This window comes from Triticum dicoccoides, chromosome 4A (genome assembly GCF_002162155.2).
Source record: "Triticum dicoccoides isolate Atlit2015 ecotype Zavitan chromosome 4A, WEW_v2.0, whole genome shotgun sequence".
NCBI lineage: Eukaryota > Viridiplantae > Streptophyta > Magnoliopsida > Poales > Poaceae > Triticum > Triticum dicoccoides.
The window spans coordinates 638,427,394-638,453,866 of record NC_041386.1 but is presented as its reverse complement, the minus strand read 5'-3'; the positions used below and the strand labels follow the sequence as shown (position 1 = coordinate 638,453,866).

General features: G+C 40.9%; 1 long non-coding RNA gene across 1 annotated transcript; it reads right to left on the bottom strand.

Annotated features, from left to right (window-relative positions):
• Positions 1-22,844: 22,844 nt before the first annotated feature.
• LOC119289500 lies at positions 22,845-24,906 on the bottom strand. Its single transcript, XR_005141534.1, has 3 exons — positions 24,807-24,906; positions 23,846-24,005; positions 22,845-23,127 (listed from the first exon to the last, which is right to left on the bottom strand). It is a non-coding gene; the product is annotated as an uncharacterized LOC119289500 (long non-coding RNA).
• Positions 24,907-26,473: the final 1,567 nt, after the last annotated feature.

The following is a 26,473-nucleotide window of genomic DNA, read 5'->3' as shown; positions in this document are numbered from 1 at the left end:
CCTAGCAGGGCCTCGCCCGAGGCTAGGGAGCCCACGATCGTTTCCGCATCCAACACAGTCTCAGGACCCAATAACGAATTCAAACAGGCCCGTCTGGCAGTTCGAATCTCGCTCATCGACCTCGCCACCGGCGACCTATGCGGCGGTGACGATCGACTCTGCTTTGCTTTCTTCTTCTTTCGAGTAACAAGAGTCCAAGAATCCGCCAAAAAATCGGACAAAGTGATGGGTTCGCGGAATACCTTAGGAATTGGACCGATCCAGGGCTTCATTTTCGGCTTGACTTTTTGAAATTTCGAATGACGACGATCTGGTGCCCCTATGAGCGCCGGCGTCTCCGTCGGTTCCGTACCCTGTGGACACACCTCAGTACGTGAGAAGCTGTGATCTTCCCCTTGATCTTCATCGTCGCTGTCAATAAGAGCCCAAAATCGCCCTCCCGATTTTCCATGAAGCCTCGTTTCCGTCAGGTCAATCAGCTCCGGTCTCTTCGAACGAAGATCCACCTGCACACATTCATCAACCAGCACGTCAAATCCATCAATCTTGAAACGACGCCCTACCTCGATCGAGTCGCCGTCCAGCCAGTAGTCGCCGGCAAGGATGGCATTCTCCAAATCGAAGAGAACCAGCCATCGCGAATGAGGAGTAAAACGGACGCGGCCTTCAATCCAATTCCCAGGATCCGTCTCGGCGCAGAAATGAACACGCCATTGCGTGAATTTCCCCTGGCCCCGCCCGATCTCAGCCGGGGAGCCGTGGTCATCGCGCGATCCCGCCTCCGTCGCCTTTTCGCCCGACGCCCCTGCCAAAGAGGTTCTTGGATCTTGCGATCTGAGCGATCCACCCATCGGCTCCCCCTTCAAGGCATGAGGCGGCGGTGGCGAAAGGCCGGCTACCAGCGGCGGCGAAGGACTGCCAGATCTCCCATCAGTCGTACGTGACCAATATTTCAGATTCTGGAGAGAGGCCGTGTTAAACCTAGGTAACACTGGCCTTGGTACCCTCAGAGACAGTGTGCTTGGCGAGATCGCCAGGGACGACGAGGCAAACGCTGGACGGGTTGGTGGCGGCGTGAGAAACCCTGGACAATGATGGAGTGGATGAGAGGGCAGGGAGCTGCCGGAGTACCTCGGGGGACAAGGCAAACTTGCACAACGAAGAAGAGGAAAGCAGGCGTGCGGTGGCGGCAGCTCCATGCCATTCTTGCGGATCCCTCTCATGTGAGCCGTGAGAGCCGCGAGGTCGGACTCCAGGGCAAGAAACCCGGTGGAATGTGAGAGCTCCTCCTTAGCGCTTCAGGCGCCCGAGAGCCAAATGGCGCCCACGCGCCCTGCGGTCATGGGCCGGTCCATCCACACGGCGACGTGGTCGCTCGCCAGGGCACCGCCCCCATTTGTTTTCTTCAAGGAGCGACGTAAAAATACTGGAAAGGAAGAGGCTTGCGAGAACTCACTCGAGGTGCATGCTGCTGGCCGCACGGAGACACTAGTATGTACACTGAAACGCGGGATACTCCTTGCCATGAAGAAGACGGGTTTCCAGAAAAGACCGCATCCTCAAATCGTCCATTAGCGTAATATTTTGCACGCAAGACATGAGCACAAAGACTATCATGAATTGTTAACGACCGCCAGGCTTGCGGAGCCGGTAGGGCTTGGTTAAACAATCTAAAATCACGAAAGCCAATTCCATCGATATTTTTAGGCTTGATAATGTCCTCCCAAGCCTTCCAATGTGCTTTCCTCTTTCCCTTTTCTGAACCCCAATACCCCACCATTAATTTCTTATCATCTGATTCCATTCATCACACAATCCAAATGGTAGCTTAAACATACTCAAAATATAAGTTGGGATGGAATGAGCAATGGACTTTTTGAGGATTTCTTTACCGCCTTGAGAGCATCTTCAACAGCCGCCGAACGCGCCACGCGCTAAAAATTACTTTGCCACGCACTCATTGCCTGATTTGGCGCGGCGGGCAGCGCGCAAAAATGCAGCGCGCGCGACTCTCGCACAAACATATGCATTACAAAACAGAAGCAAAAAGATCAAACACAAACAAAATAAATCAACAATAAATAATTCAATTTCAGTATTATGACTTAAACAAACAGTTTATCTTTCAATACAACAAATAGTGCAATAACACAATAAATAGTTCAGCAATACAATATCGAATTTTCTACCGACCCATAACTGAACCCGTGCTTCAATTTTTTATTGATGTGCATAGCTAGGATCATTGCAAGATCCTCCTCCTCTTCCATATCAAATTCTTCTTCAGAAGAATCAGACGACGAACTCATCTACAATATTCAATACTATGCTATAAAAACTACAATCAACATGCACCAAATTAATAAAGTTTGAGCAATACATACCTTGTAGGTATTTTGTCGAACACCTTGCGGGCGCCGAGCGGCAGCGAGCGCCCGGGCGCTATTTATCGGAGGACGGACGCGCGCGAGGGCCGGCGGTGACTAGAGGGGCAGCGGTGACTAGAGGGGGGCGGAGGAAGCCGCCGCGGCGCGGAGATAGGCCGGTGAAGCGCCGGAAAGGTCGTCGGGTGGCGCGGGCAGCGGCGGCGCCGCGGCTGGATGGGAGGGTGTGGTCGAGTTGCGAGCGAGCGCGGGAGCGGGCGCAGCAAATAAGTAGTGCACGATGGAGTTTCGGCCCGCGCGCTGAACTAGATATGCCACGCGCGCGGTTCTTGCGCGCCCGCTGGAGCCACTCTATCGATTGCGCGCGCGCTAAAATGGGCAATTTTACGGCGCGGCGCTTGTTTGACGCGGCTGTTGGAGATGCTCTGAGAGGGGAAACCCCACATCAACATTCTTTTTTGTCAACTTCTCTTGGATATTCTGAAATTCACCTTTGGTCATATGTCCATCTCGGGTGGGTCACTCAAGGTATTTTTCTTCAAAATTTATAGCTTCCACCTGAAGTGTACATCTGACATCATGTTGTTGTACCATGGGCAAATTTCCTCAAATAGAATTAAGCATTTTGCACGGTTTAGCAGCTGCCCTGCAAAATTATAAAGTGGTGTTTCTTCTTTTCTTGTCCCAAATATCATATCAGATTCAAAGATTCCATGTCATATTTTGCTTGGAAGAAGTTACACTTGATAAATAATAAAGTGCATCTCATTCAGATTATGATCTGCGGTGTTGTGGTGTCAAACTATAACTTATATGTGTTATGTGAATCTGTTTGTCAAAATCTAAGGTCATGTTTGGTTCATAAGTCCTAGGACTTTTTTTAGTCCCAACTTATAAGTCTCAAGTCCCTAAAAAGTCCCTACCTGTTTGGTTCCTAGGACTTAACATGGACTAAAAGCCCACATTACAACTATAAGTCCATATAAGTCCCTTCTTGAGAGTCTTATTTCATAAGTCTCAAATGCCCACTTTAGGTCCCTATAAGTTCCTCCTGTTTGGTTTAGGTGAGACTTATAGAGACTTTTTTAAGTCCCTAAAACAATAAGTCCTTGGAAACAAACACCCTCTAAGTCTATTGGCAGTGATACTTCTATTTGCTGTCCTCGTTACGGTGATATATTATTATCTGCATAATTGTGTGACTTATCTTGCCATGTCCAGATTATTTTCATTTGGTATCCCTTCTTATGATCCTTGTGTTCATGTTAAACTTGTAGAGAATGTGAAAAGTGCTCTGAGCTAGTCGCAATGATGGGAGCGGTATCTATGGTGGTGAGCATAATATGAGCGGCAAAGAGTAGAACAACTTCAAGTGATTCAACCAACAGAAGTTCTCAAGCTGGAGGGTGTTTCATATTTTTGTACTATTTTTCTAAAGAAAAATGTCAAAAACATTATGTTCTAGTGACTATTTCCTTTTTCTTTTGATGGATCAATGTTTAATGTGATTCAGATGCAACTCTTGTCGTGCTTTTGATACATTAAATTGTGCAAGATATAATTCATCTTTTTGTTATTTGGGTCAAATATATTACACTGCCAGCTACTATGAAGTATCTCGGGATTGTGAGATTTGCACTTCGTATAATAATTCTGAAATACTTAGATGTATAATATGCTCCTGTAAGTGATAACTAGGGAAAGGACCCGTGCGTTGCAACGGGAGAAAAAAATTCATAATCTCCAATGGCCAGGATCACATTTTGTTGCATCGCCCAGATACACTATCACTCTCAATTTTGTGAAATCATGAACATTTTTTAAACTCGTGAACATATTCGTAAACACTTTTCAACTTCATGAACACTTTTACAAATTTTCGAACATTTTATCAATTCATGAACATTTTATACTGTTTGCAAACATTTTTTTAGAGTTGTGATTTTTTTTAACAATTTTCTTGAATTGGCGAACATTTCTAGAATGGACAAACATTGTTTTGGAAATTGGTGGAACTTTTTTCGAAATTCATGAACATTTTTTTGATTTGATGAACATTTTTTGAAATGCATGATCATTTTTTGAATCAGCAAACAATGAATCCATAAACTATTTTTTAAGTCATGAATAGTTTTTGAATTTTTAGGATATTTTCCAATAATAAACATTTTTTGAATTGGCGAAATTTTGTTCATTTTCATTAAAATCATGAACATTTGTTTATTTCCCGAACATTTATTTTCAAATTTTGAACATTTTTTTAATAAGCAAACATTCTTTTATAAAATTGTGCACATTTCTTAAATCCAAAAAATATGATTTATTACATATTATATTTAAAATTCTCATGTTGAAAAAATTTGGAACTTTTATGAAGTCTCAAATTATTTAAAGTAGAAAAAAAACCAAAATGGAAAAGATATAGAAAAGGAAAAAGGAAATTTAAAAACAGGCCGCCCGGACATGGCCGGCCCAAACGGGTGCGCTACGTCTTCTCCCAGCGCGTAGAGCGCATTATAGGAGGTCCCTACTGTATGGGACGGCCCAGGCGGGGGATTCCCCTGTGTGAAATGTTTTTTTATCACTTATAGATGGCATTGATGTGTAATATTTTACAATTTTTAGGAAAATTTTCATGACGTTCTGCAAGAAGCAATAGCCCCTTTATTATTAAAGTAAGCGTGCACGTGCAACGCACGTATCCTAATAAACTAAAATAAAAATGAACTTTTGTATTGTTGTATCGGAACATTTAAATGTTTTGCCCCTTTTATAGCGTGTTGCCCCTTTTTTTAAGTTGCAAAAATAAAATAAGAAATCAAAAAAGGTTTACAGATTAAAAGAAAAAAAGGTTCAACCATTTGAAAAAAAGTGAACGACTTTAAAAAAGGTTCATCAATTTTAAAAAAGTTCATTCAAATTGAAAAAAATTTAATCCAATTTATCAAAAGTTCATTAATTTTTTAAAATTCTCATTAAATTTTTAAAAAGTTCATAGAAATTCAAAAAAAAGTTCATGTATTTTAGGGAAAAATCATCGAAATGATTTTTTTTCATAAATCTAAAAAAGTTCATCCGTTTTCAAGTTGGCATGACTAAATTATATAACCAAGTTGATCGTGTTTGATGACCACTCAGCTATAAAAAATGTCCCATGGTGTATGCGCACCGTCAACCACTATTAATCTCGATGGTGTTAGGCACCCTCTCGAATATAACTATACCCGATGGAACAAATATATTGTCATCCATTATCAATACCAACGAGACAAAAAAGCCATTAGCAAATTATAACTGCTATGAAATTGTCAGTTATGAGTGTTGTTGACACATGATGAGGCAGTCGTTGACCAAGACATGGTCGAGAGTTCACCGTAGGCAGGCACCATGGCCAAACATGATGACAGATGGTACCGTCGACTATTGTAGTAATGGCTGATTGAGCATCCCCGACGGGAGATAGCCGACGGTACACCGTCGGTTACCGACTTAGTCGATGGTGAACTTAAGTAACCACGGTTATTCATCCCTCATCTATACTGAGATATCTAGTGGTTTCTATAGATTGAGGAGAGAGAACTTGAGTTGTAGAAAGAATGTCTAAACTATCATACTCAACAATAAGGTTTTTTTATGTATATTTTGTGCAACTCCCACGTTAGCACTCCACCCTTCACAAACTCACATCTATCAATGGTAGAAGAAAAGAGCAGTGAATATTCCAAGTTTGATGAACAATATCTCTAATACCATCAATAGATAACGACACTTTTCACATATAAAATGTTTAGTTTTAGGAATGTGTACCGCTCGAGTTGTGTCGAATATTATTGTACAAAGTAAGTTACAGTTGGACTTGGTTTTGGACTATGTTTAAACAGGGAAGGAGTTGTGTCCTAATAGGACAATTGTATCATAGGCCTCTCATATATAGCGAGGGTAGACACACGATGTAACCTATGCCAACATAATAGCACAGGCACGCGGGGGAGCCGGCGGCGTGTGCCGGCGCCCGGGCGGCCAGGGTGCGGTATTGTAGTGGTGTTATGGGGAGGAGCGCCCGTAGTCAGGCCCCAGGGATGTAGCCATGATGGTGAACCTCGTTAACAAATCTCGGTGTCGTGCTTGTGTGATTGCTTGGTCCTCGATAGATCGATGGTGTGCCTCGGATTTATTCTAACAACTGGTATCGGAGCAAGGTTCGAAGAGGCCATGGAATTGATCTAGAGGTAATGTCGTTGAAAGATTAGATCGGTTCATTCCGTTGGTTGTTCGGTGATCGGTGGAGATCGATGGTCTGAAGCTAGCAGGAGGAACGATGGGTCGAGAATCAGTCAGCGAGGTTGGAAGCGATCCGAAGAAACGTGTTGCGGTTTTCGGAGAGATCGATTGGGAGAGGCAATTTTGATTGGATCGGACGGTGCTTTTCGGCGAGATCGGAAAACAGCGCCATACGCGTAAGCGTGGAGCAGCAGGAGACGGGCAGCGCAAGGAGGCACATGACTCGGTGGCCAGGGCAGGCCAGCTGCAGGGGATCTGACGTTCCAGCCATAGGCCATGTTGGGCGCCTCGTGGGGTCCAGCCCAGGTCCAGATGGACGCAGGGTGGAGCATGGTTGCAGTCGGATAATTCGGCTGGGTCGGACTGGACAGTCTGATGGATCGACATGGATGTTGGTCAAAGCAGAAGACGGTGGTGATTTCGGCGATGACGACATAGGAGCGTGAGCTGATGGTGGCTGACTTCTGGGGCGTGAAAACACGTGGTGCAGACTTGAGGGCTTGTGCGGCTTCGACAGACTATGGCGCGGGGTTGATTCAAGACGGTGCACACAAGGGAGCTTGAAGTCAACAGGGCGCGGGGTAGCATAGCGCAGCTACATGGAGTCATGTTGAAGGAGGAGCTGGAGTCTGGTGGAAGACTTCCCTCTGTGGTGATGGAGGGGCTACGGCGTAAGAATTCAGAGAGTCGAATCCTATTTCAGCGGGATAGCGAGAGACACGTAGAACGGACTGGGTACCATTGGTCTGATGGAGACGTGATACTCATCATCGGTCGGTGATGATCGGTGGTTCTCTGCAGTGAGGGTTGATGTAATAGGGGCTAGCTACCTGGGAGACTCGACCGGGACAACAGAGGCTCGACTCGGTGATAGCGGCGAGGCGTGCGGTAAGCATGGGACACAGCGACAGGCCAGAGAACGAATGGTGTGACATGTGGTCAGACAAAGTGTGCAGGGGTGTTGAAGCAGTGTTGACGAGTACCAGATTCAAGCTGGTGACAAGGTCTATAGGTGCTAGTTCATGGACAAGATCGAGTTGACCGTGGAGAATCTGAGAAAGTGGCGGAGAGTCTGAAATTGTCAAAAGCTGAGAGTACATGGCCGTATATTGTGTGGTGTTCAGTGCACATGGCAAAGTGCGGATGACAAATACAGAAGGAGGCGGAGTGCTATAGCTGTGGGACATGCCAGAGACTATCCGGGAGCAGGGTGAGACAACTGTGAATTTGACTCAAGGTGACACAGGGCGACGGTGAAATTCCTTCAAGTTTCAGACAGACAGTCAAGAAAGGTGTATATTGAGTTCAGGTAACTATTATATGTGGTGTCCAATATGTGAGTTGTTCACTTTTTTCACGCAGACAGTGGTCGGTGTGTGATAGCGTTGAATGGATTCTGAGGAAGTTGGAAGCACAAAGTAGAGTAATGAGGAACTTAATTTTGCTTGAGTGTTGGCTGTGAAGAAGACGAGAAGGAACTACAATTGCAGTGGAGTCACGTGGAGTCTGAAGTAGTAGCAGTGCTCATGGCGTGAAAAACTTAATTTTGCTCATGTGAAGTCTTAAAGTTTGGGGCTGCGATGCTTATGTGAAAAAGCTTCAACCTGATAAGCTAGAACCCAAATCGGATAAATGTGTCTTCATAGGATACCCAAAAGAGACTGTTGGGTGCACCTTCTATCACAGATCTGAAGGCAAGATATTCGTTGCTAAGAATGGATCCTTTCTAGAGAAGGAGTTTCTCTCGAAAGAAGTGAGTGGGAGGAAAGTAAAACTTGATGAGGTAATTGTACCTACTCCCTTATTGGAAAGTAGTCCATCACAGCAATCAGTTCCTGTGATTCCTACACCAATTAGTGAGGAAGCTAATGATGATGATCATGAAACTTCTGATCAAGTTACTACCAAACCTCGTAGGTCAACCAGAGTAAGATCCGCACCAGAGTGGTACGGTAATCCTATTCTAGAAGTCATGTCAGTTGACCATGATGAACCTACGAACTATGAGGGAGCGACGATGAGCACAGATTCCACAAAATGGCTTGAGGCCATGAAATCTGAGATGGGATCCATGTAAGAGAACAAAGTGTGGACTTTGGTTGACTTGCCCGTTGATCGGCAAGCCATAGAGAATAAATGGATCTTCAAGAAGAAGATTGACGCTGACGGTAATGTTACTGTCTACAAAGCTCGACTTGTTGCGAAAGGTTTTCGACAAGTTCAAGGAGTTGACTACGATAAGACCTTCTCACCCGTAGCAATAATTAAATCCGTCTGAATCATGTTAGCAATTGCCGCATTTTATGATTATGAAATTTGGCAAATGGATGTCAAAACTGCATTCCTTAATAGATATCTTAAAGAAGAGTCGTATATGATGCAACTAGAAGGTTTTGTCGATCCAAAAGTTGCTAACAAAGTGTGTAAGCTCCAGCGATCCATTTATGGACTGGTGCAAGCATCTCGGAGCTGGAATATACGCTTTGATAGTGTGATCAAAGCATATGGTTTTATACAGACTTTTGGAGAAGCCTGTATTTACATGAAAGTGAGTGGGAGCTCTATAGCATTTTTGATATTATATGTGGATGACATATTGTTAATCAGAAATGATATTGAATTTCTAAATAGCATAAAAGGATACTTGAATAAGAATTTTTCAATAAAAGACCTCGGTGAAGCTGCTTATATATTGGGCATCAAGAACTATAGAGATGGATCAAGACGCTTAATTGGACTTTGCTACCTCTTGAGCACTGCGTTGGATTTCCCCGAAGAGGAGAGGATGATGCAGCAAAGTAGCGTAAGTATTTCCCTCAGTTTTTGAGAACCAAGGTATCAATCCAGTAGGAGGCTACGCGCGAGTCCCTCATACCTACACAAAAACAATAGCTCAATGCAACCAACGCGCTTAGGGGTTGTCAATCCCTTCACGGTCACTTACGAAAGTGAGATCTGATAGAGATGATAGATAATATTTTTTGGTATTTTTGGTATAGAGATGCAAAGTAAAAAGTAAAAGGCAAAGTAAAAGCAAAGCAATAATAAAGTGATGGAGATTGATATGATGAGAAAGAGACCCGGGGCCATAGGTTTCACTAGTGGCTTCTCTCAAGACCATAAGTATTCTACGGTGGGTGAACAAATTAATGTTGAGAAATTGACAGAATTGAGCATAGTTATGAGAATATCTAGGTATGATCATGTATATAGGCATCACGTCCGAGACAAGTAGACCGAAATGATTCTGCATCTACTACTATTACTCCACTCATCGACCGCTATCCAGCATGCATCTAGAGTATTAAGTTAAAAACAGAGTAACGCCTTAAGCAAGATGACATGATGTAGAGGGATAGTTTCATGCAATATGATAAAAAAACCATCTTGTTATCCTTGATGGCAACAATACAATACGTGCCTTGCTGCCCCTTCTGTCATTGGGAAAGGACACCGCAAGATCGAACCCAAAGCTAAGCACTTCTCCTATGGCAAGAAAAACCAATCTAGTAGGCCAAACCAAACTGATAATTCGAAGAGACTTGCAAAGATAACCAATCATACATAAAAGAATTCAGAGAAGATTCAATTATTATTCATAGATAGACTTGATCATAAACCCACAATTCATCGATCTCAACAAACACACCGCAAAAAGAAGATTACATCGAATAGATCTCCACAAGAGAGGGGGAGAACATTGTATTGAGATCCAAAAAGAGAGTAGAAGCCATCTAGCTACTAACTATGGACCCGTAGGTCTGAAGTAAACTACTCACACTTCATCGGAGGGGCTTGGATGATGATGTAGAAGCCCTCCATGATCGATGCCCCCTCCGGCGGAGCTCCAGAACAGGCCCCAAGATGGGATCGTGTGGATACAGAAAGTTGCGGCGATGGAATTAGGTTTTTGGCTCCGTCCCCGATCGTTTGGGAGTACGTGGATATATATAGGAGGAAGAAGTACGTCGGTGGAGCTTCAAGGGGCCCACGAGGCAGGGGGCGCGCCCTCCACCGTCGTGACCGCCTCGTGGCTTTCTTGATGGAGGGTCCAAGTCTCCTGTATCTTATCTGATGAGAAAATCACGTTTCCGAAGGTTTCATTCTGTTTGGACTCCATTTGATATTCTGTTTCTCCGAAACACTGAAATAGGCAAAAAACAGCAATTCTGGGCTGGGCCTCCGGTTAATAGGTTAGTCCCAAAAATAATATAAAAGTGGAAAATAAAGCCCAATATAGTCCAAAACAGTAGATAATATAGCATGGAGCAATCAAAAATTATAAATACGTTGGAGACATATCAAGCATCCCCAAGCTTAATTCCTGCTCGTCCTCGAGTAGGTAAATGATAAAAATAGAATTTTTGATGCAGAGTACTACTTGGCATAATTTTAATGTAATTCTTCTTAATTGTGGTATGAATATTCAGATCCGAAATATTCAAGACAAAATTTCATATTGACATAAAAATGATAATACTTCAAGCATACTAACTAAGCAATTATGTCTTCTCAAAATAACATGGCCAAAGAAAGTTCATCCCTACAAAATCATATAGTTTAGTCATGTTTCATTTTCGTCACACAAGAATGCTCTCATCATGCACAACCCCGATGACAAGCCAAGCAATTGTTTCATACTTTAGTAATTTCAAACCTATAAACTTTCACGCAATATATGAGCGCGAGCCATGGACATAGCACTATGGGTGGAATATAATATAATGAGGGGGTTATGTGGAGAAGACAAAAAAGGAGAAAGTATCACATCAACGAGGCTAATCAATGGGCTATGGAGATGCCCATCGATTGATGTTAATGCAAGGAGTAGGGATTGCCATGCAACGGATGCACTAGAGCTATAAATGTATGAAAGCTCAACAAAAGAAACTAGTGGGTGTGCATCCAACTTGCTTGCTCACGAAGACCTAGGGCACTTGAGGAGGCCCATTGTTGGAATATACAAGCCAAGTTCTATAATGAAAAATTCCCACTAGTATATGAAAGTGATAACATGAGAGGCTCTCTTTTTCTCTCATTTTTTTGGACCTTTTCTTTTTTATGGCCTTTCTCTCTTTTTTTGGGCCTTCTCTTTTTTATGGCCTTTTTTTATTCCTCACTTGGGATAATGCTCTAATAATGATGATCATCACACTTCTATTTATTTATAACTCAATGATTACAACTCGATACTAGAACAAAGTTGACTCTATATGAATGCCTCCGGCGGTGTACCGGGATATGCAATGAACCAAGAGTGACATGTATGAAAGAATTATGAATGGTGGCTTTGCCACAAATACTATGTCAACTACATGATCATGCTAAGCAATATGACAATGATGAATGTGTCATGATGAACGGAATGATGGAAAGTTGCATGGCAATATATCTCGGAATGGCTATGGAAATGCCATAATAGGTAGGTATGGTGCCTGTTTTGAGGAAGATATAAGGAGGTTTATGTGTGAAAGAGCGTATCATATCACGGGGTTTGGATGCACCGGCGAAGTTGGCGCCAACTCTCAATGTGAGAAAGGGCAATGCACGGTACCGAAGAGGCTAGCAAGGATGAAAGGGTGAGAGTGCGTATAATCCATGGACTCAACATTACTCATAAAGAACTCACATACTTATTGCAAAAATCTACAAGTCATCAAAAACCTCGGCACTACGCGCATGCTTCTAGGGGAATAGATTGGTAGGAAAAGACCACCGCTCGTCCCCGACCGCCACTCATAAGGAAGACAATCAAATAACACCTCATGTTCCAAATTTGTTGCATAACGTTTACCATACGTGCATGCTACGGGACTTGCAAACTTCAACACAAGTATTTCTCAATTTCACAACTACTCAACTAGCATGACTTTGATATTATTACCTCCATATCTCAAAAAAATCATCAAGCATCAAACTTTTCTTAGTATTCAACACACTCATACGAAAATTTTATTATTAATCTTGCATACCAAGCATATTAGGATTTTAAGCAAATTACCATGCCATTAAGACTCTCAAAATAATCTAAGTGAAGCATGAGAGATCAATAGTTTCTATAAAACAAATCCACCACCGTGCTCTAAAAGATATAAGTGAAGCACTAGAGTAAAACTATAAAGCTTGAAAGATATAAGTGAAGCACTAGAGCAAAACTATAAAGCTCAAAAGATATAAGTGAAGCACATAGAGTATTCTATCAAATTCCAAATCATGAATGGCTCTCTCAAAAGGTGTGTACAGCAATGATGATTGTGTTAAACTAATAAGAAAAGACTCAAATCATAAAAGACTCTCCAAGCAAAACACATATCATGTGGTGAATAAAAATATAGCTCCAAGTAAAGTTACCGATAGAAGTAGACGAAAGAGGGGATGCCTTCCGGGGCATCCCCAAGCTTTGGCTTTTAGATGTCCTTAGATTATCTTGGGGGTGCCATGGGCATCCCCAAGCTTAGGCTTTTGCCACTCCTTGTTCCATAATCCATCAAATCTTTACCCAAAACTTGAAAACTTCACAACACAAAACTCAAAGTAGAAAATCTCGTGAGCTCCGTTAGCAAAAGAAAACAAAAGACCACTTCAAGGTACTGTAATGAACTCATTATTTATTTATATTTGTGTTAAACATACTGTATTCCAACTTCTCTATGGATTATAAACTATTTTACTAGCCATAGATTCATCAAAATAAGCAATCAACACACGGAAAATAGAATCTGTCAAAAACAGAACAGTCTGTAGTAATCTGTAGCTAGCGCAAGATCTGGAACCCAAAAAATTCTAAAATAAATTGCTTGATGTGAGGAATTTATCTATTAATCATCTTCAAAAATAATTGACTAAATAGCACTTTCCAAATAAAAATGACAGCAGTTCTCGTGAGCGCTAAAGTTTCTGTTTTTTACAGCAAGTTCAACAAGACTTTCCCCAAGTCTTCCCAATGGTTCTACTTGGCACAAACACTAATTAAACACAAAAAACACAACCAAAACAGAGGCTAGATAAATTATTTATTACTAACAGAAAGGAAAAATATTGGGTTGTCTCCCAACAAGTGCTTTTCTTTAAAGCCTTATAGCTAGGCATTGGTAATTTTAATGATGCTCACATGAAAGACAAGAATTGAAGCACAAAGAGAGCATCATAAAACATGTGACAAAGGCATCTAAGTCTAACATACTTCCTATTAATAGGCATATTATAGGCAAACAAATTATCAAGGCAAGCAAAAACTAGCATATGCAAGGAAGCAGAAAGAAACAATAGCAATCTCAACATAACGAGAGGTAATTTAGTAACATGAAAATTTGTACCACCATATTTTCCTCTCTCATAAAAATTACATGTAGGATCATAAGCAAACTCAACAAAATAGCTATCACATAAATATTTTCAACATGATCCACATGCATGCAAAGTTGACACTCTTCCAAAATAATGGGATTAACATTAACTAAAGTCATGACCTTTCCAAACCCACTTTTATCAAAAATTTCATAAGATTGAACATTCTCCAAATATGTGGGATCTAAAGTTGACACTCTCCCAAACCCACTTTCAATAATATTGCAAACACTATTATCAATCTCATATTCATCATGGGGATTAAATAGATTTTCAAGATCAAAAGAAGAATCATCCCAATCATGATCATTGCAACAAATAGTAGTCATAGCAAAACTAGCATCCCCAAGCTTAGGTTTTTGCAAATCATTAACACAATTAACATTAAGAGAATTTATGACCCACAAGTATAGGGGATCTATCATAGTCCTTTCGATAAGTAAGAGTGTCGAACCCAACGAGGAGCAGAAGGAAATGATAAGCGGTTTTCAGCAAGGTATTCTCTGCAAGTACTGAAATAAGTGGTAACAGATAGTTTTGTGATAGGATAAATTGTAACGAGAAACAAGTAACAAAAGTAAATAAAGTGCAGCAAGGTGGCCCAATCCTTTTGAAGCAAAGGACAAGCCGGAACAAACTCTTATAATAGGAAAAGCGCTCCCGAGGACACATGGGAATATCGTCAAGCTAGTTTTCATCACGTTCATATGATTCGCGTTCGATACTTTGATAATTTGATATGTGGGTGGACCGGTGCTTGGGTGCTGTTCTTACTTGAACAAGCACCCCACTTATGATTAACCTCTATTGCAAGCATCCGCAACTACAACAAAAGTATTAAGGTAAACCTAACCATAGCATGAAACATGTGGATCCAAATCAGCCCCTTACGAAGCAACGCATAAACTAGGGTTTAAGCTTCTGTCACTCTAGCAAACCATCATCTACTTATTACTTCCCAATGCCTTCCTCTAGGCCCAAATAATGGTGAAGTGTTATGTAGTCGACGTTCACATAACACCACTAGAGGCTAGACAACATACATCTTATCAAAATATCAAACGAATACCAAATTCACATGACTACTAATAGCAAGACTTCTCCCTTGTCCTCAGGAACGAACATAATTACTCACAAAGCATATTCATGTTCATAATAAGAGGGGTAATAATATGCATATAGGATCTGAACATATGATCTTTCACCAAATAAACCAATTAGCATCAACTACAAGGAGTAATCAACACTACTAGCAACCTACTAGCACCAATCCCGGACTTTGACACAAGAATTGGATACAAGAGATGAACTAGGGTTTGGAAATGAGATGGTGCTGGTGAAGATGTTGATGGAGATTTCCCTCTCCCGATGAGAGGAGCGTTGGTGATGACGATGGTGATGATTTCCCCTCCCGGAGGGAAGTATCCCCGGCAGAACAGCTCTGCCGGAGCTCTAGATTGGATCCACCAAGGTTCCGCCTCGTGGCGGTGGAGTCTCATCACGAAAAGTTCCTTCCTATTCTTTTTCTCATCGAAAGACTTCATATATGAGAAGATGGACGTCGGAGAGCCACCAGGGGGCCCACGAGGTAGGGGGCGCGCCCTAGGGGGGCGCCCCCACCCTCGTGAGCAGGGTGTGGGCCCCCTGGCCATCATCTTTGGCGAGGATTTTTATTTATTTGTTTTAAGATGTTCCGTGGAGTTTCAGGACTTTTGGAGTTGCACAGAATAGGTCTCTAATATTTGCTCCTTTTCCAGCCCAGAATTCCAGCTGCCGGCATTCTCCCTCCTTATGTAAACCTTATAAAATAAGAGAGAATAGCCATAAGTATTGTGACATAAAGTGAAATAACAGTCCATAATGTGATAAATATCGATATAAAAGCATGATGCAAAATGGACGTATCAACTCCCCCAAGCTTAGACCTCGCTTGTCCTCAAGCGAAAAGCCGATAACAATAAATATGTCCTCATGTTTAGAGGTAGAGGCATCGATAAAAATAAAATACGGACATGAAGGCATCATGATTATTCTCATAGCAGCAACATATATAGCTTTTGTCATATGATTACTTATGTTCAAGTGTTGAGCTATTCACAATGCAAAAGTATAAATCATAAACCTTATTGGGCTCCGACAAACTATAATCTCAGTCATTGAAGCAATTGCAATTTATCATAACATCGGAAAGAGTCTATGTCAGAGCTAAAAAGTAAGTCCACATACTCAACTATCATTTAGTCCTCCATAATTGTTAACACTCACGCGATACTTGTGGTTACGGAGTTTTAATCGGACACAGAGAAAGATAGGGGCTTATAGTTTTGCCCCACAACCTTTTACCTCAAGGGTAATGTCAACAATAATGGTTCATGCTCCCTTACATCCAATTAGATATATATATATATATCATGTTCTTTCCAACATGCTGAGCTTGCCAAAGGATAAAATGAAAAAGAAAAGGTGAAGATCACCATGACTCTTGCATAAGGTAGAAGATAATAATAAAGGATAGGCCCTTCGCAGAGGGAAGCAAAGGTTGCCATGCGCTTTTATGGTTTGATGTATAAAATCTCAATGCGAAAGAATGTCACTTTATATTGCCCCTTGTGATATGGACCTTTATTATGCAGTCCGTCGCTTTTATTACTTCCACATCACAAGATCGTATAAAGCTTATTTCTCCCAAACCAATCAATCATACATATTTAGAGCAATTTTTATTGCTTTGCACCGATGACAACTTACTTGAAGGATCTTACTCAATCCATAGGTAGATATGGTGGACTCTCATGGCAAAATTGGTTTAAGGGTATTTGGAAGCACAAGTAATATTTCTACTTGGTGCTGAGAATTTGGCTAGCATGAGGGGGAAAGGCAAGCTCAACAAGTTAGAGGATCCATGACAACATACTTTATCTCAGATATAAGAAAGACATAACTCATTACGTTGTCTTCCTTGTCCAACATCAACTCTTTAGCATGTCATATTTTAATGAGTGCTCCCAATCATAAAAGATGTCAATGATAATATATCTATATGTGAAAACCTCTCTTTGCTTATTACTTCCTATTAATTGCAACAATGACCAAAGCTATGCTTGCCAACTCCCAACAACTTTTAATCATCATACTCTTTCTATGTGAAGTCATTACTCTCAATAAGATCAATATGAACTTTTTGTTTCTTTTTATTCTTTTTCTCTTTTCTTTTATTCACCCAAGATCATGGCAAAATAATCAAGCCCTTGACTCAACACTAATCTTTATTATATATAGCTCACGGACTCGATTACAAAGAGAGATCATAAAGCAAACTCAAAACTAGATCATGCCATAAACTTTACTCTACTAGATCAAGATACTACTAATAGGATCGAACTAAGAAAAACGGTAAATATAGGAGTTGTGATTGTGATACTATACCGGGGCACCTCCCCCAAGGTTGGCAGTTGCCAAGGGGAGTGCCCATACCCATGTGATTATGTCTCCTTTGTCGGCGAAGAAGGTGGTGCTGATGTTGGCTTAGTTGATGGCTTAGGCTTCTCCCTTAATTTGCGCTTGAGGATGGCATTTTGATCCCTCAGATCATCAATCTCCCACTCCAGGATTAATATCTTTTGCATATGTCCTGCTTATTTTCCTGCAAGAGACGAAAAGGGATAAACTCGAACTTGGGTTTCTTTACCCTATCAGGGAGACTTGACTTTTTGAACTCCATGTGCATGTCCCCAAGTTGAGGTAATGGTGCTTCATCTTCATCTGAGCTCGTCTCCTCCTTCCCCATGGGTTCATAGTCCTCTTCTTCCTCCGTGGTCCATCCATCATGTTCCACATCTCCATAGACCTTTGGATTTGCTAAGTAATCATCCACATACCTTTCTCCTTCCGAATCCTGGGAAGACATGTTGATTTAATCGGCAACGGGACAGCTTGAAACGAAAACAGAGGATATATGCGTGATACGGGAGTCAAAACCTTCGGGAGGTTATATAATGAATTTTTACCGACCAAAATACGTAACGTGCAAGAAAACATAGTCCGGAAGGCACACGAGGTGCTCACGAGGTAGGGGCGTGCCCAGGGGGGTAGGGCGCGCCCACAACTCTCGTGGGGCCCTCGTGTCCTTCTCGGACTGCTACTTATTTTTCTATTTTTCTAAATATTCCAAAACAGAGAAATATTGCCTTAAAATTTATTTTCGAGTCGGTTTACTTACCGTACCACATACCTATTCCTTTTCGGAGTCTGAAATGTTCCGGAAAGTGTCTCTTATGTATTCCTCCGGGGTTACGGTTTCAATAATATTAGTTTCAACATTTATGGGATTACCTGAGATGTAATGTTTGATTCTTTGACCGTTTACCACTTTCGGATTTGTGCCCTCGAAGTTGTTGATCTTTATGGCACCGGAACGATAGACCTCTTCGATAACATAGGGGCCTTCCCATTTAGAGAGAAGTTTTCCTGAAAAAATCTTAAACGAGGGTTGTATAGCAATACATAATCACCTACATTAAACTCACGCTTTTGTATCCTTTTGTCATGCCATCTTTTAACTTTTTCTTTAAACAACTTGGCATTTTCATAAGCTTGGGTTCTCCATTCATCAAGTGAGCTAATATCAAATAACCTCTTTTCACCGGCAAGTTTAAAATCATAGTTGAGCTCTTTAATAGCCCAATATGCCTTATGTTCTAGTTCGAGAGGTAAGTGACAGGCTTTTCCATAGACCATTTTATACGGAGACATACCCATAGGATTTTTGTATGCAGTTCTATAAGCCCATAATGCATCATCAAGTTTCTTGGACCAATTCTTTCTAGACCTATTAACAGTCTTTTGCAAAATTAATTTGAGCTCTCTATTGCTCAACTCTACTTGACAACTAGACTGTGGGTGATAAGGAGATGCAATTCTATGATTAACATCATATTTAGCAAGCATTTTACGGAAAGCACCATGAATAAAGTGTGAACCACCATCAGTCATTAAATGTCTATGGACTCCAAACCTCGGAAAAATAACTTCTTTAAGCATTTTAATAGAAGTGTTGTGATCAGCACTACTAGTTGGAATAGCTTCTACCCACTTAGTAACATAATCAACAGCAACTAGAATATGTGTGTATCCATTAGAGGCAGGAAAAGGTCCCATATAATCAAAGCCCCAAACACCAAACGGTTCAATAACAAGAGAATAATTCATAGGCATTTCTTGACGTCTACTAATATTACCATTTCTTTGACATTCATCACAAGACAAGACAAACTTACGGGCATCCTTGAAGAGAGTAGGCCAATAAAAACCAGATTGCAATACCTTATGTGCAGTTCTATCTCCAGCGTGGTGTCCTCCATAAGCCTCAGAATGACATTTGCGTAGGATCTGTTCATGTTCATGCTCAGGTACACAACGTCTAATAACACCATCTACTCCTTCCTTATAAAGATGTGGGTCATCCCAAAAGTAATGTCTTAAATCATAGAAAAACTTTTTCTTTTGCTGGTATGTGAAGCTAGGTGGTATAAACTTAGCAACAATATAATTAGCATAATCAGCATACCATGGAGTACTACGAGAAGTACTTATAACATTTAATTGTTCATCAGGAAAGCTATCATTAATAGGTAGTGGGTCATCAAGAATATTTTCTAACCTAGACAAGTTGTCTGCAACGGGGTTCTCAGCTCCCTTTTTATCAACAATATGCAAATCAAATTCTTGTAGCAAGAGAACCCATCTAATAAGTCTAGGTTTAGCATCTTTCTTTTCCATAAGATATTTAATAGCAGCATGATCAGTTTGAATGGTTACTTTAGAATCAACAATATAAGATCTGAACTTATCACAAGCAAATACAACTGCTAAAAGCTCTTTTTTAGTAGTAGCATAATTTCTTTGAGCATTGTCTAGAGTCTTACTAGCATAATGAATAACATTTAATTTCTTATCAACTCTTTGCCCTAGAACAGCACCTACAGCATAATCACTAGCATCACACATAATTTCAAAGGGTAGGTTCCAATCAGGTGGCTGAACAATAGGTGCAGTGACTAATGCTTTCTTAAGTATTTCAAATGCTTCTACACAATCATCATCAAAGACAAATGGTATATCTTTTTGCAATAAATTAGTCAGAGGCCGAGAAATTTTTGAGGAGTCCTTAATGAACCTCCTGTAAAATCCGGCGTGACCAAGGAAACTTCTTATACCTTTGATGTCCTTGGGACATGGCATCTTTTCAATAGCATCAACCTTGGCTTTATCAACTTCAATACCTCTTTCAGAAACTTTATGCCCCAAGAAAATACCTTCATTAACCATAAAGTGGCACTTTTCCCAATTCAAGACAAGATTAGTTTCTTAACTCGATCAAGATTGCTCAAGCAATCATCAAAAGAGGAACCATAGACGGAAAAGTCGTCCATGAAAACCTCACAAATATTTTCACAAAAGTCAGAGAATATAGCCATCATGCATCTTTGAAAGGTAGCAGGTGCATTACATAAACCAAAAGGCATACATCTATAAGCAAAAGTACCAAAAGGGCATGTAAAAGTAGTCTTTGATTGATCTCTAGCCGACACAAGTATTTGAGAGAAACCAGAATAACCATCTAGAAAGCAATAGTGTGTATGTTTGCATAATCTTTCTAGCATTTGATCAATGAAAGGTAAGGGGTAATGATCTTTCTTAGTAGCTTTATTTAATTTGCGGAAATCAATTACCATCCTATAACCTGTGATAATTCTTTGTGGAATCAATTCATCTTTATCATTAGGAACAACAGTAATACCTCCTTTCTTAAGGACACAATGGAGAAGACTTACCCACTCACTATCAGCAACGGGATAGATTATACCTGCCTCCAGAAGCTTTAGTATTTCTTTTCTTACCACTTCTTTCATTTTAGGATTCAGACGTCGTTGAGGATCACGAACTGGTTTGGCATCTGCTTCCAAATTTATTTTATGTTGACATAGAGTGGGACTAATGCCCTTAAGATCATCAAGAGTATATCCAATAGCAGCACGATGCTTCTTTAGAGTTTTCAATAATCTTTCTTCTTCATGCTCTGAAAGGTTAGCACTAATAATAACAGGATATATCTTCTTTTCATCAAGATAAGCATATTTAAGATTATCAGACAAAGGTTTAAGCTCAAACACGGCATCACCCTTGGGTGGAGGAGGATCCCCTAAAATTTCAACAGGCAAATTGTGTTGCAGAATAGGTTCCTGTCTAAAGAATACTTCATCTATTTCCCTTCTTTCATTCATGAACATATCATTTTCATGGTCTAGCAAATAGTGTTCTAAAGGATCACTAGGAGGCATGGCAATAGAAGCAAGACCAATAATTTCATCCTTACTAGGTAATTCTTCCTCACGATGTTGTTTATTAAATTTAGAGAAATTAAACTCATGAACCATATCATCCAAGCCAATAGTAACAACATTCTTTGTGCAATCTATGGTAGCATTGACAGTATTTAAGAAGGGTCTACCAAATATAATGGGGCAGAAACTATCTTGTGGGGAACCAAGAACAAGAAAATCAGCAGGATATTTAGTTTTCCCACACAAGACTTCAACATATGTAACAATTCCAATTGATGCAATAGTATCTCTATTAGCAAGTTTAATAGTAACATCAATATCTTCTAACTCAACAGGTGCAATTTCATTCTTAATTTCTTCGTATAAGTCAATAGGTATTACACTAGCACTAGCACCTATATCACATAAGCCATGATAACAATGATCTCCTATTTTAACAGAAATAACAGGCACGCCTACCACAGGTCTATGTTTATCTTTATCACAAGGTTTAGCAATTCTAGCAGTTTCACCTTCGAACTGAATAACATGCCCATCAATATTATCAGAAAAGAGATCTTTAACAATAGCAATATTAGGTTCTACTTTAACTTGCTCAGGAGGTGTATAAGTTCTAATATTGCTTTTACGAACAACAGTTGAAGCTTTAGCATGATCCTTTATTCTAACAGGGAAAGCTGGTTTCACAATATAAGAAGTAGGAACAATAGGATCATTATAAGTGACAGTCTTTTCTTCAACTTTAATAGGTGCAGCTACTTTTACTTCTATGGGAGGATGATATTTAAACCACTTCTCCTTAGGGAGATCAACATAAGTAGCAAAAGATTCACAGAAAGAAGCTACTATCTCAGAGTCAAGTCCATATTTAGTGCTAAACTTACGGAAAATATCGGTATCCATAAAGATTTAACACAATCAAACTTAGGTGTCATACCTGACTCCTTACCTTCGTCGAGGTCCCAATCTTCAGAGTTGCGTTTAATTCTATCCAATAAATTACATCTGAATTCAGTAGTCTTCATCATAAAAGAGCCAGCACAAGAAGTATCAAGCATGGTGCGATTGCTATCAGAAAGCCGAGCATATAGATTTTGAATAATCATTTCTCTTGAGAGCTCACTACTAGAATCAACGATTTTACCTAGGGGAGAATACCCTAGGTGAAAGCCCAAAAACTCTAGGTAAAGACTTTACCTAGAGCTTCCCCTAGGTAAAGGGCCCTAGGTGAAGTATAGACGGGAAAGAAGGCTTTCCCTAGAGTTTTACATCAGCCCTTGGGAAAGTATGCTTTACCTAGAGGCACATGCCCTAGGGAAAGTATAAGCTGGGTTATTTTTGCCAACGTGGAAAGTACATATCCCTAGGGTCAAATTGCCCTAGGGAAAGCTTGTGGGACCCTATATATATAGCAGCAATTTGAATTTTTAAATATTTGCCATGTTGCCCTAGTAACACACGACAAATTTGTATTTATACCAGCCATAATTCAAAATTATTTATCATGCATCATATTCATACCACCCATCAATCCAATAAAAAGCTAGATTAAGTTGCATAAAATGGTCAGGATATTTCGACATGCATATACAATCAGCTACAGACCAGACTACATGTCAGCTAGTGTTGCTATACAAAACACTTCTAAACTAACTGCCATGCATCACAATGTCGACCTTGGGAAGTATATGCTCCGAACACCCCTTGAGCACTTGCAACAGGTTGCCCATCCAAATGTTAAAGAGGAACATCTGGGCTCATAAAACATGAGGCTGAAAATAACAATCACAAGTTTAGCACTTCGTTAAAATATAAAAAAAGGCAGCTTACATAAGAACACAAAAATCTGCATCATATTAACAGAAGCACAACAATCATGGAGATATAGACCTCATGTCGACAATAACTGAAAATAAGAACAGAATATTGATCTGTTTATACAAAATACCAGAAAATAAGTACAGCGTTATACGATCTATCTGAGTACAACACATGTTTTCAAACCTCTCAAAAGTCTACCAAGCTCGAAATGAAACTGCAAGTGTCCAGAAAATAGCCTCAACTGCAGTTTAATCGCGGGAAGAAGACACAATTTTTACCATGTGTAGCAAAGCATTCGTGTTATACCTCGCTTTTGCCTTCTCAAATAAAAACCACTTGACAAACCGTGCAGGAACATGTATGATATCCCACTTGCTAAGTTACTTCTATGATACAACTACATCATGTTATGATGCAGTCAATCAACCATTACGGTGCATAAACCACTATAGATACAACACATCAAAGGTGCAAAAACACAATAGATCATAAAGAAAGTGAACATCACAGCCATCTCAAAAAAGCAGTTACTTGAATTAGCACATACTAATAACTGAATGTTCTTAACCCATTGAACCCCAGTTCTAAATGTCTAAAACCATACATAAGAGAATCTTGAACATCGCATGCATATTAACTTGAATTAGCAGAGGAAGGAGAGGAGCTCACCATGGCTATTTCGTAGCTCATGCCAAACAGCATTGCCTCACCCGCACTGCACTGGGGCCAACGAAAGTGCCGAAGACGAAGACCAAGCCTACCACCACCCACATTGCCTGGCACGATTAACCCCTTATCCTCTTCATCGTTGATGATGTTGTACCATATCCTGCACAAGGACAAGCACAACATCAGCATTTTACTTGAACTACATACTGTGCTGCATATAAATGTCGTATATGAGAAGTCTGAAGCTTCACGAGACATCATTGTCGTTTGTCTATTTAACAAGCAATTAGACAACCCAGTTTGTTTTTATTTTGGGAAATTAGAAAACCTAGTTGAGTTGTCAGCATACTGCATCTAGATGGCTAACAGTGATAACAAGATGTATAAGAATGCAGAGAGTGTGAGAAAATTGGAATCCTCAAACTAGGCAGATAATATTATATCAGTAAACACACAAAGCAACCAACTTGATACGGATTTAAGAACTTATTTTGAATGCAGAAAGACACACTCAAGGAATATAACCAGCAGATGCGTACAACAAATGCAAAGTACAACTTGGGCAGGCTGAATATTCCTACAAGAGGTGTTTGATGCTACAATGACTGGAGCTAAATAACATGGACAGGACAATATTTATGGTGACCAAGGCCAAAAACATGAACAATGATAGCGTAATAAGCTCCTTGATGTCTAAATTGATACAAAAGTACCTTCCAATAACCCTGAAACAACCATTTAAATACTGATGATGAAAAGCAGAATACGTTTGACATTATATGATGACCGACGTATGAAGAAACCAAGAACATGGCATGATTGCCAGAATAAAAATTACCACGGCTCGATGGCCGTGGACACGCAAGTCATGTGTGTGTGTGACTGTGACTGTGTGTGTGTGAGTGAGAGAGAGAGAGAGAGTAGTAGAGGGAGAGGGCAGAGGAGAGAACCGGTGGCTTACCACAAGCAGCTTCAGGACTTAGTTGAGACTATGCTGAGCTGAGCAAATATATTGCACAGATGCACATCTCTCAGTTTCCTGAAATAAAAGAGTGAGATGTGAGGACCTTTAGGATGAACCCCACATTTAAACAAGTATATGATGAACAGAAGTATGCATGCCTAGGTTTCACATGCATGAGAAATGGATCTGTCTTGAACGGCGTCCAGGTCCCTAGTAACTAACTTGATTGATCTCAACTTAATGGGAGCAATTTCTTGACGGACTCAGATAGCATCTGTTCTTTTATTGTTGGATGCAGCTCACTGCCAATCAGGTAATATGCCTGCAAAAGAAAAACCTAACCTAAAGGCTACAACAAAAAACTAGAAATCATGCAATGATTGACTTCACAGAATGACAGAAGTAAGAACACTCCTGTTAGACCTCTCTTTTGCCTTCTCAAATGAAAATCACACTTGATAAAACAGTGCAGGAACATGAATGTCATCCCACTTGCTAAGTGACTTTTATCAGATAACTATGTCATGTTATGATGATGCAGTCCATCAACCATATATAATTTTAGTGCAGTTAGAATAATAATAAACCACCCAATTTCTAACATGTCGAAGTGCCCAAATAGCATTTAATTATAATGTTAAATGCCTAAATTATGAAGCTCATGTTTATATCATTATGACACATGAAGAGATATTGCAGAACAGAGTCTAGTTTAAACGAGGGCTAGCGAGCGAGGGAATTAACCGAATAAGACCATCACACAAATATTTACCACGAGAATTTTTACAGTGGGTATCAATGACTCATGTTACATATATACTAATGTTTTGATGCAACGAGCAGTCACAAATCAAATGATAGGCAAACGAATAGCATTTGTAGAATATTGTAATACTAAGATTGGTTCCAACCAACAAGAGAAGGGGGAGATGGAGGACCTTGACAATGGCAGGGGCATGGTGGGGGAGTCGGGCGCGTCCGCCGTCCTTCGTGGACTGGGTGGCAGTGTGGACCTTGGGCAATATGGGATCGTCGGCGCGGATCCATTGTTGGAGAAGGGGAGAAAGCACGGCGAACGGGATGCCACGGCTCCTCCCACAGTGGGGGCGACGGATCTGGTGCGTGAGGACCTCACCGAGTGCTCGTCGGTGTGGATCCTTGGTTGGACAAAGGGAGTCAAGGAGGCCACGGCTGCTCCCACGATGGGGATGACAGATCCGGTGCACGGGGACCTCGCCTAGTGCTAGTCGGCGCTGATCTAGTTCTTCCTCTCCGGTCACTAGCTCTCAGCAGGGAGGGGTGGTGGGGCGGTGTGCCGCCGTGCTCCTAGCTTGCTGCGGGTTGGGGTTGAATCGGGGCAGCTTGGGAGAGAAGTATATCAGAGGAGAAGGGGGATTTTTGGGGCCGACAGCGGAGATGCGGAAGGAGACCTAATACACGCGTCCATGTCTTTCTCACTGACCAGTGGCCCCCTGCCGAAATATGGCGCAGGCCACCCAAAGAAAGCACGCGGACGACGAGAAATGAGCGGGAGCCCGTGGCTACCTTGTTTTCTAGAAAAATCACACAGGAATTTCCCTTCCCCTAGGGTGTATTGTTCATGGCTCTTGTTTCCCTTGAGGAGATCTATGGGCTATAGGTAAACAACTTGGCCCTAGGTAAAA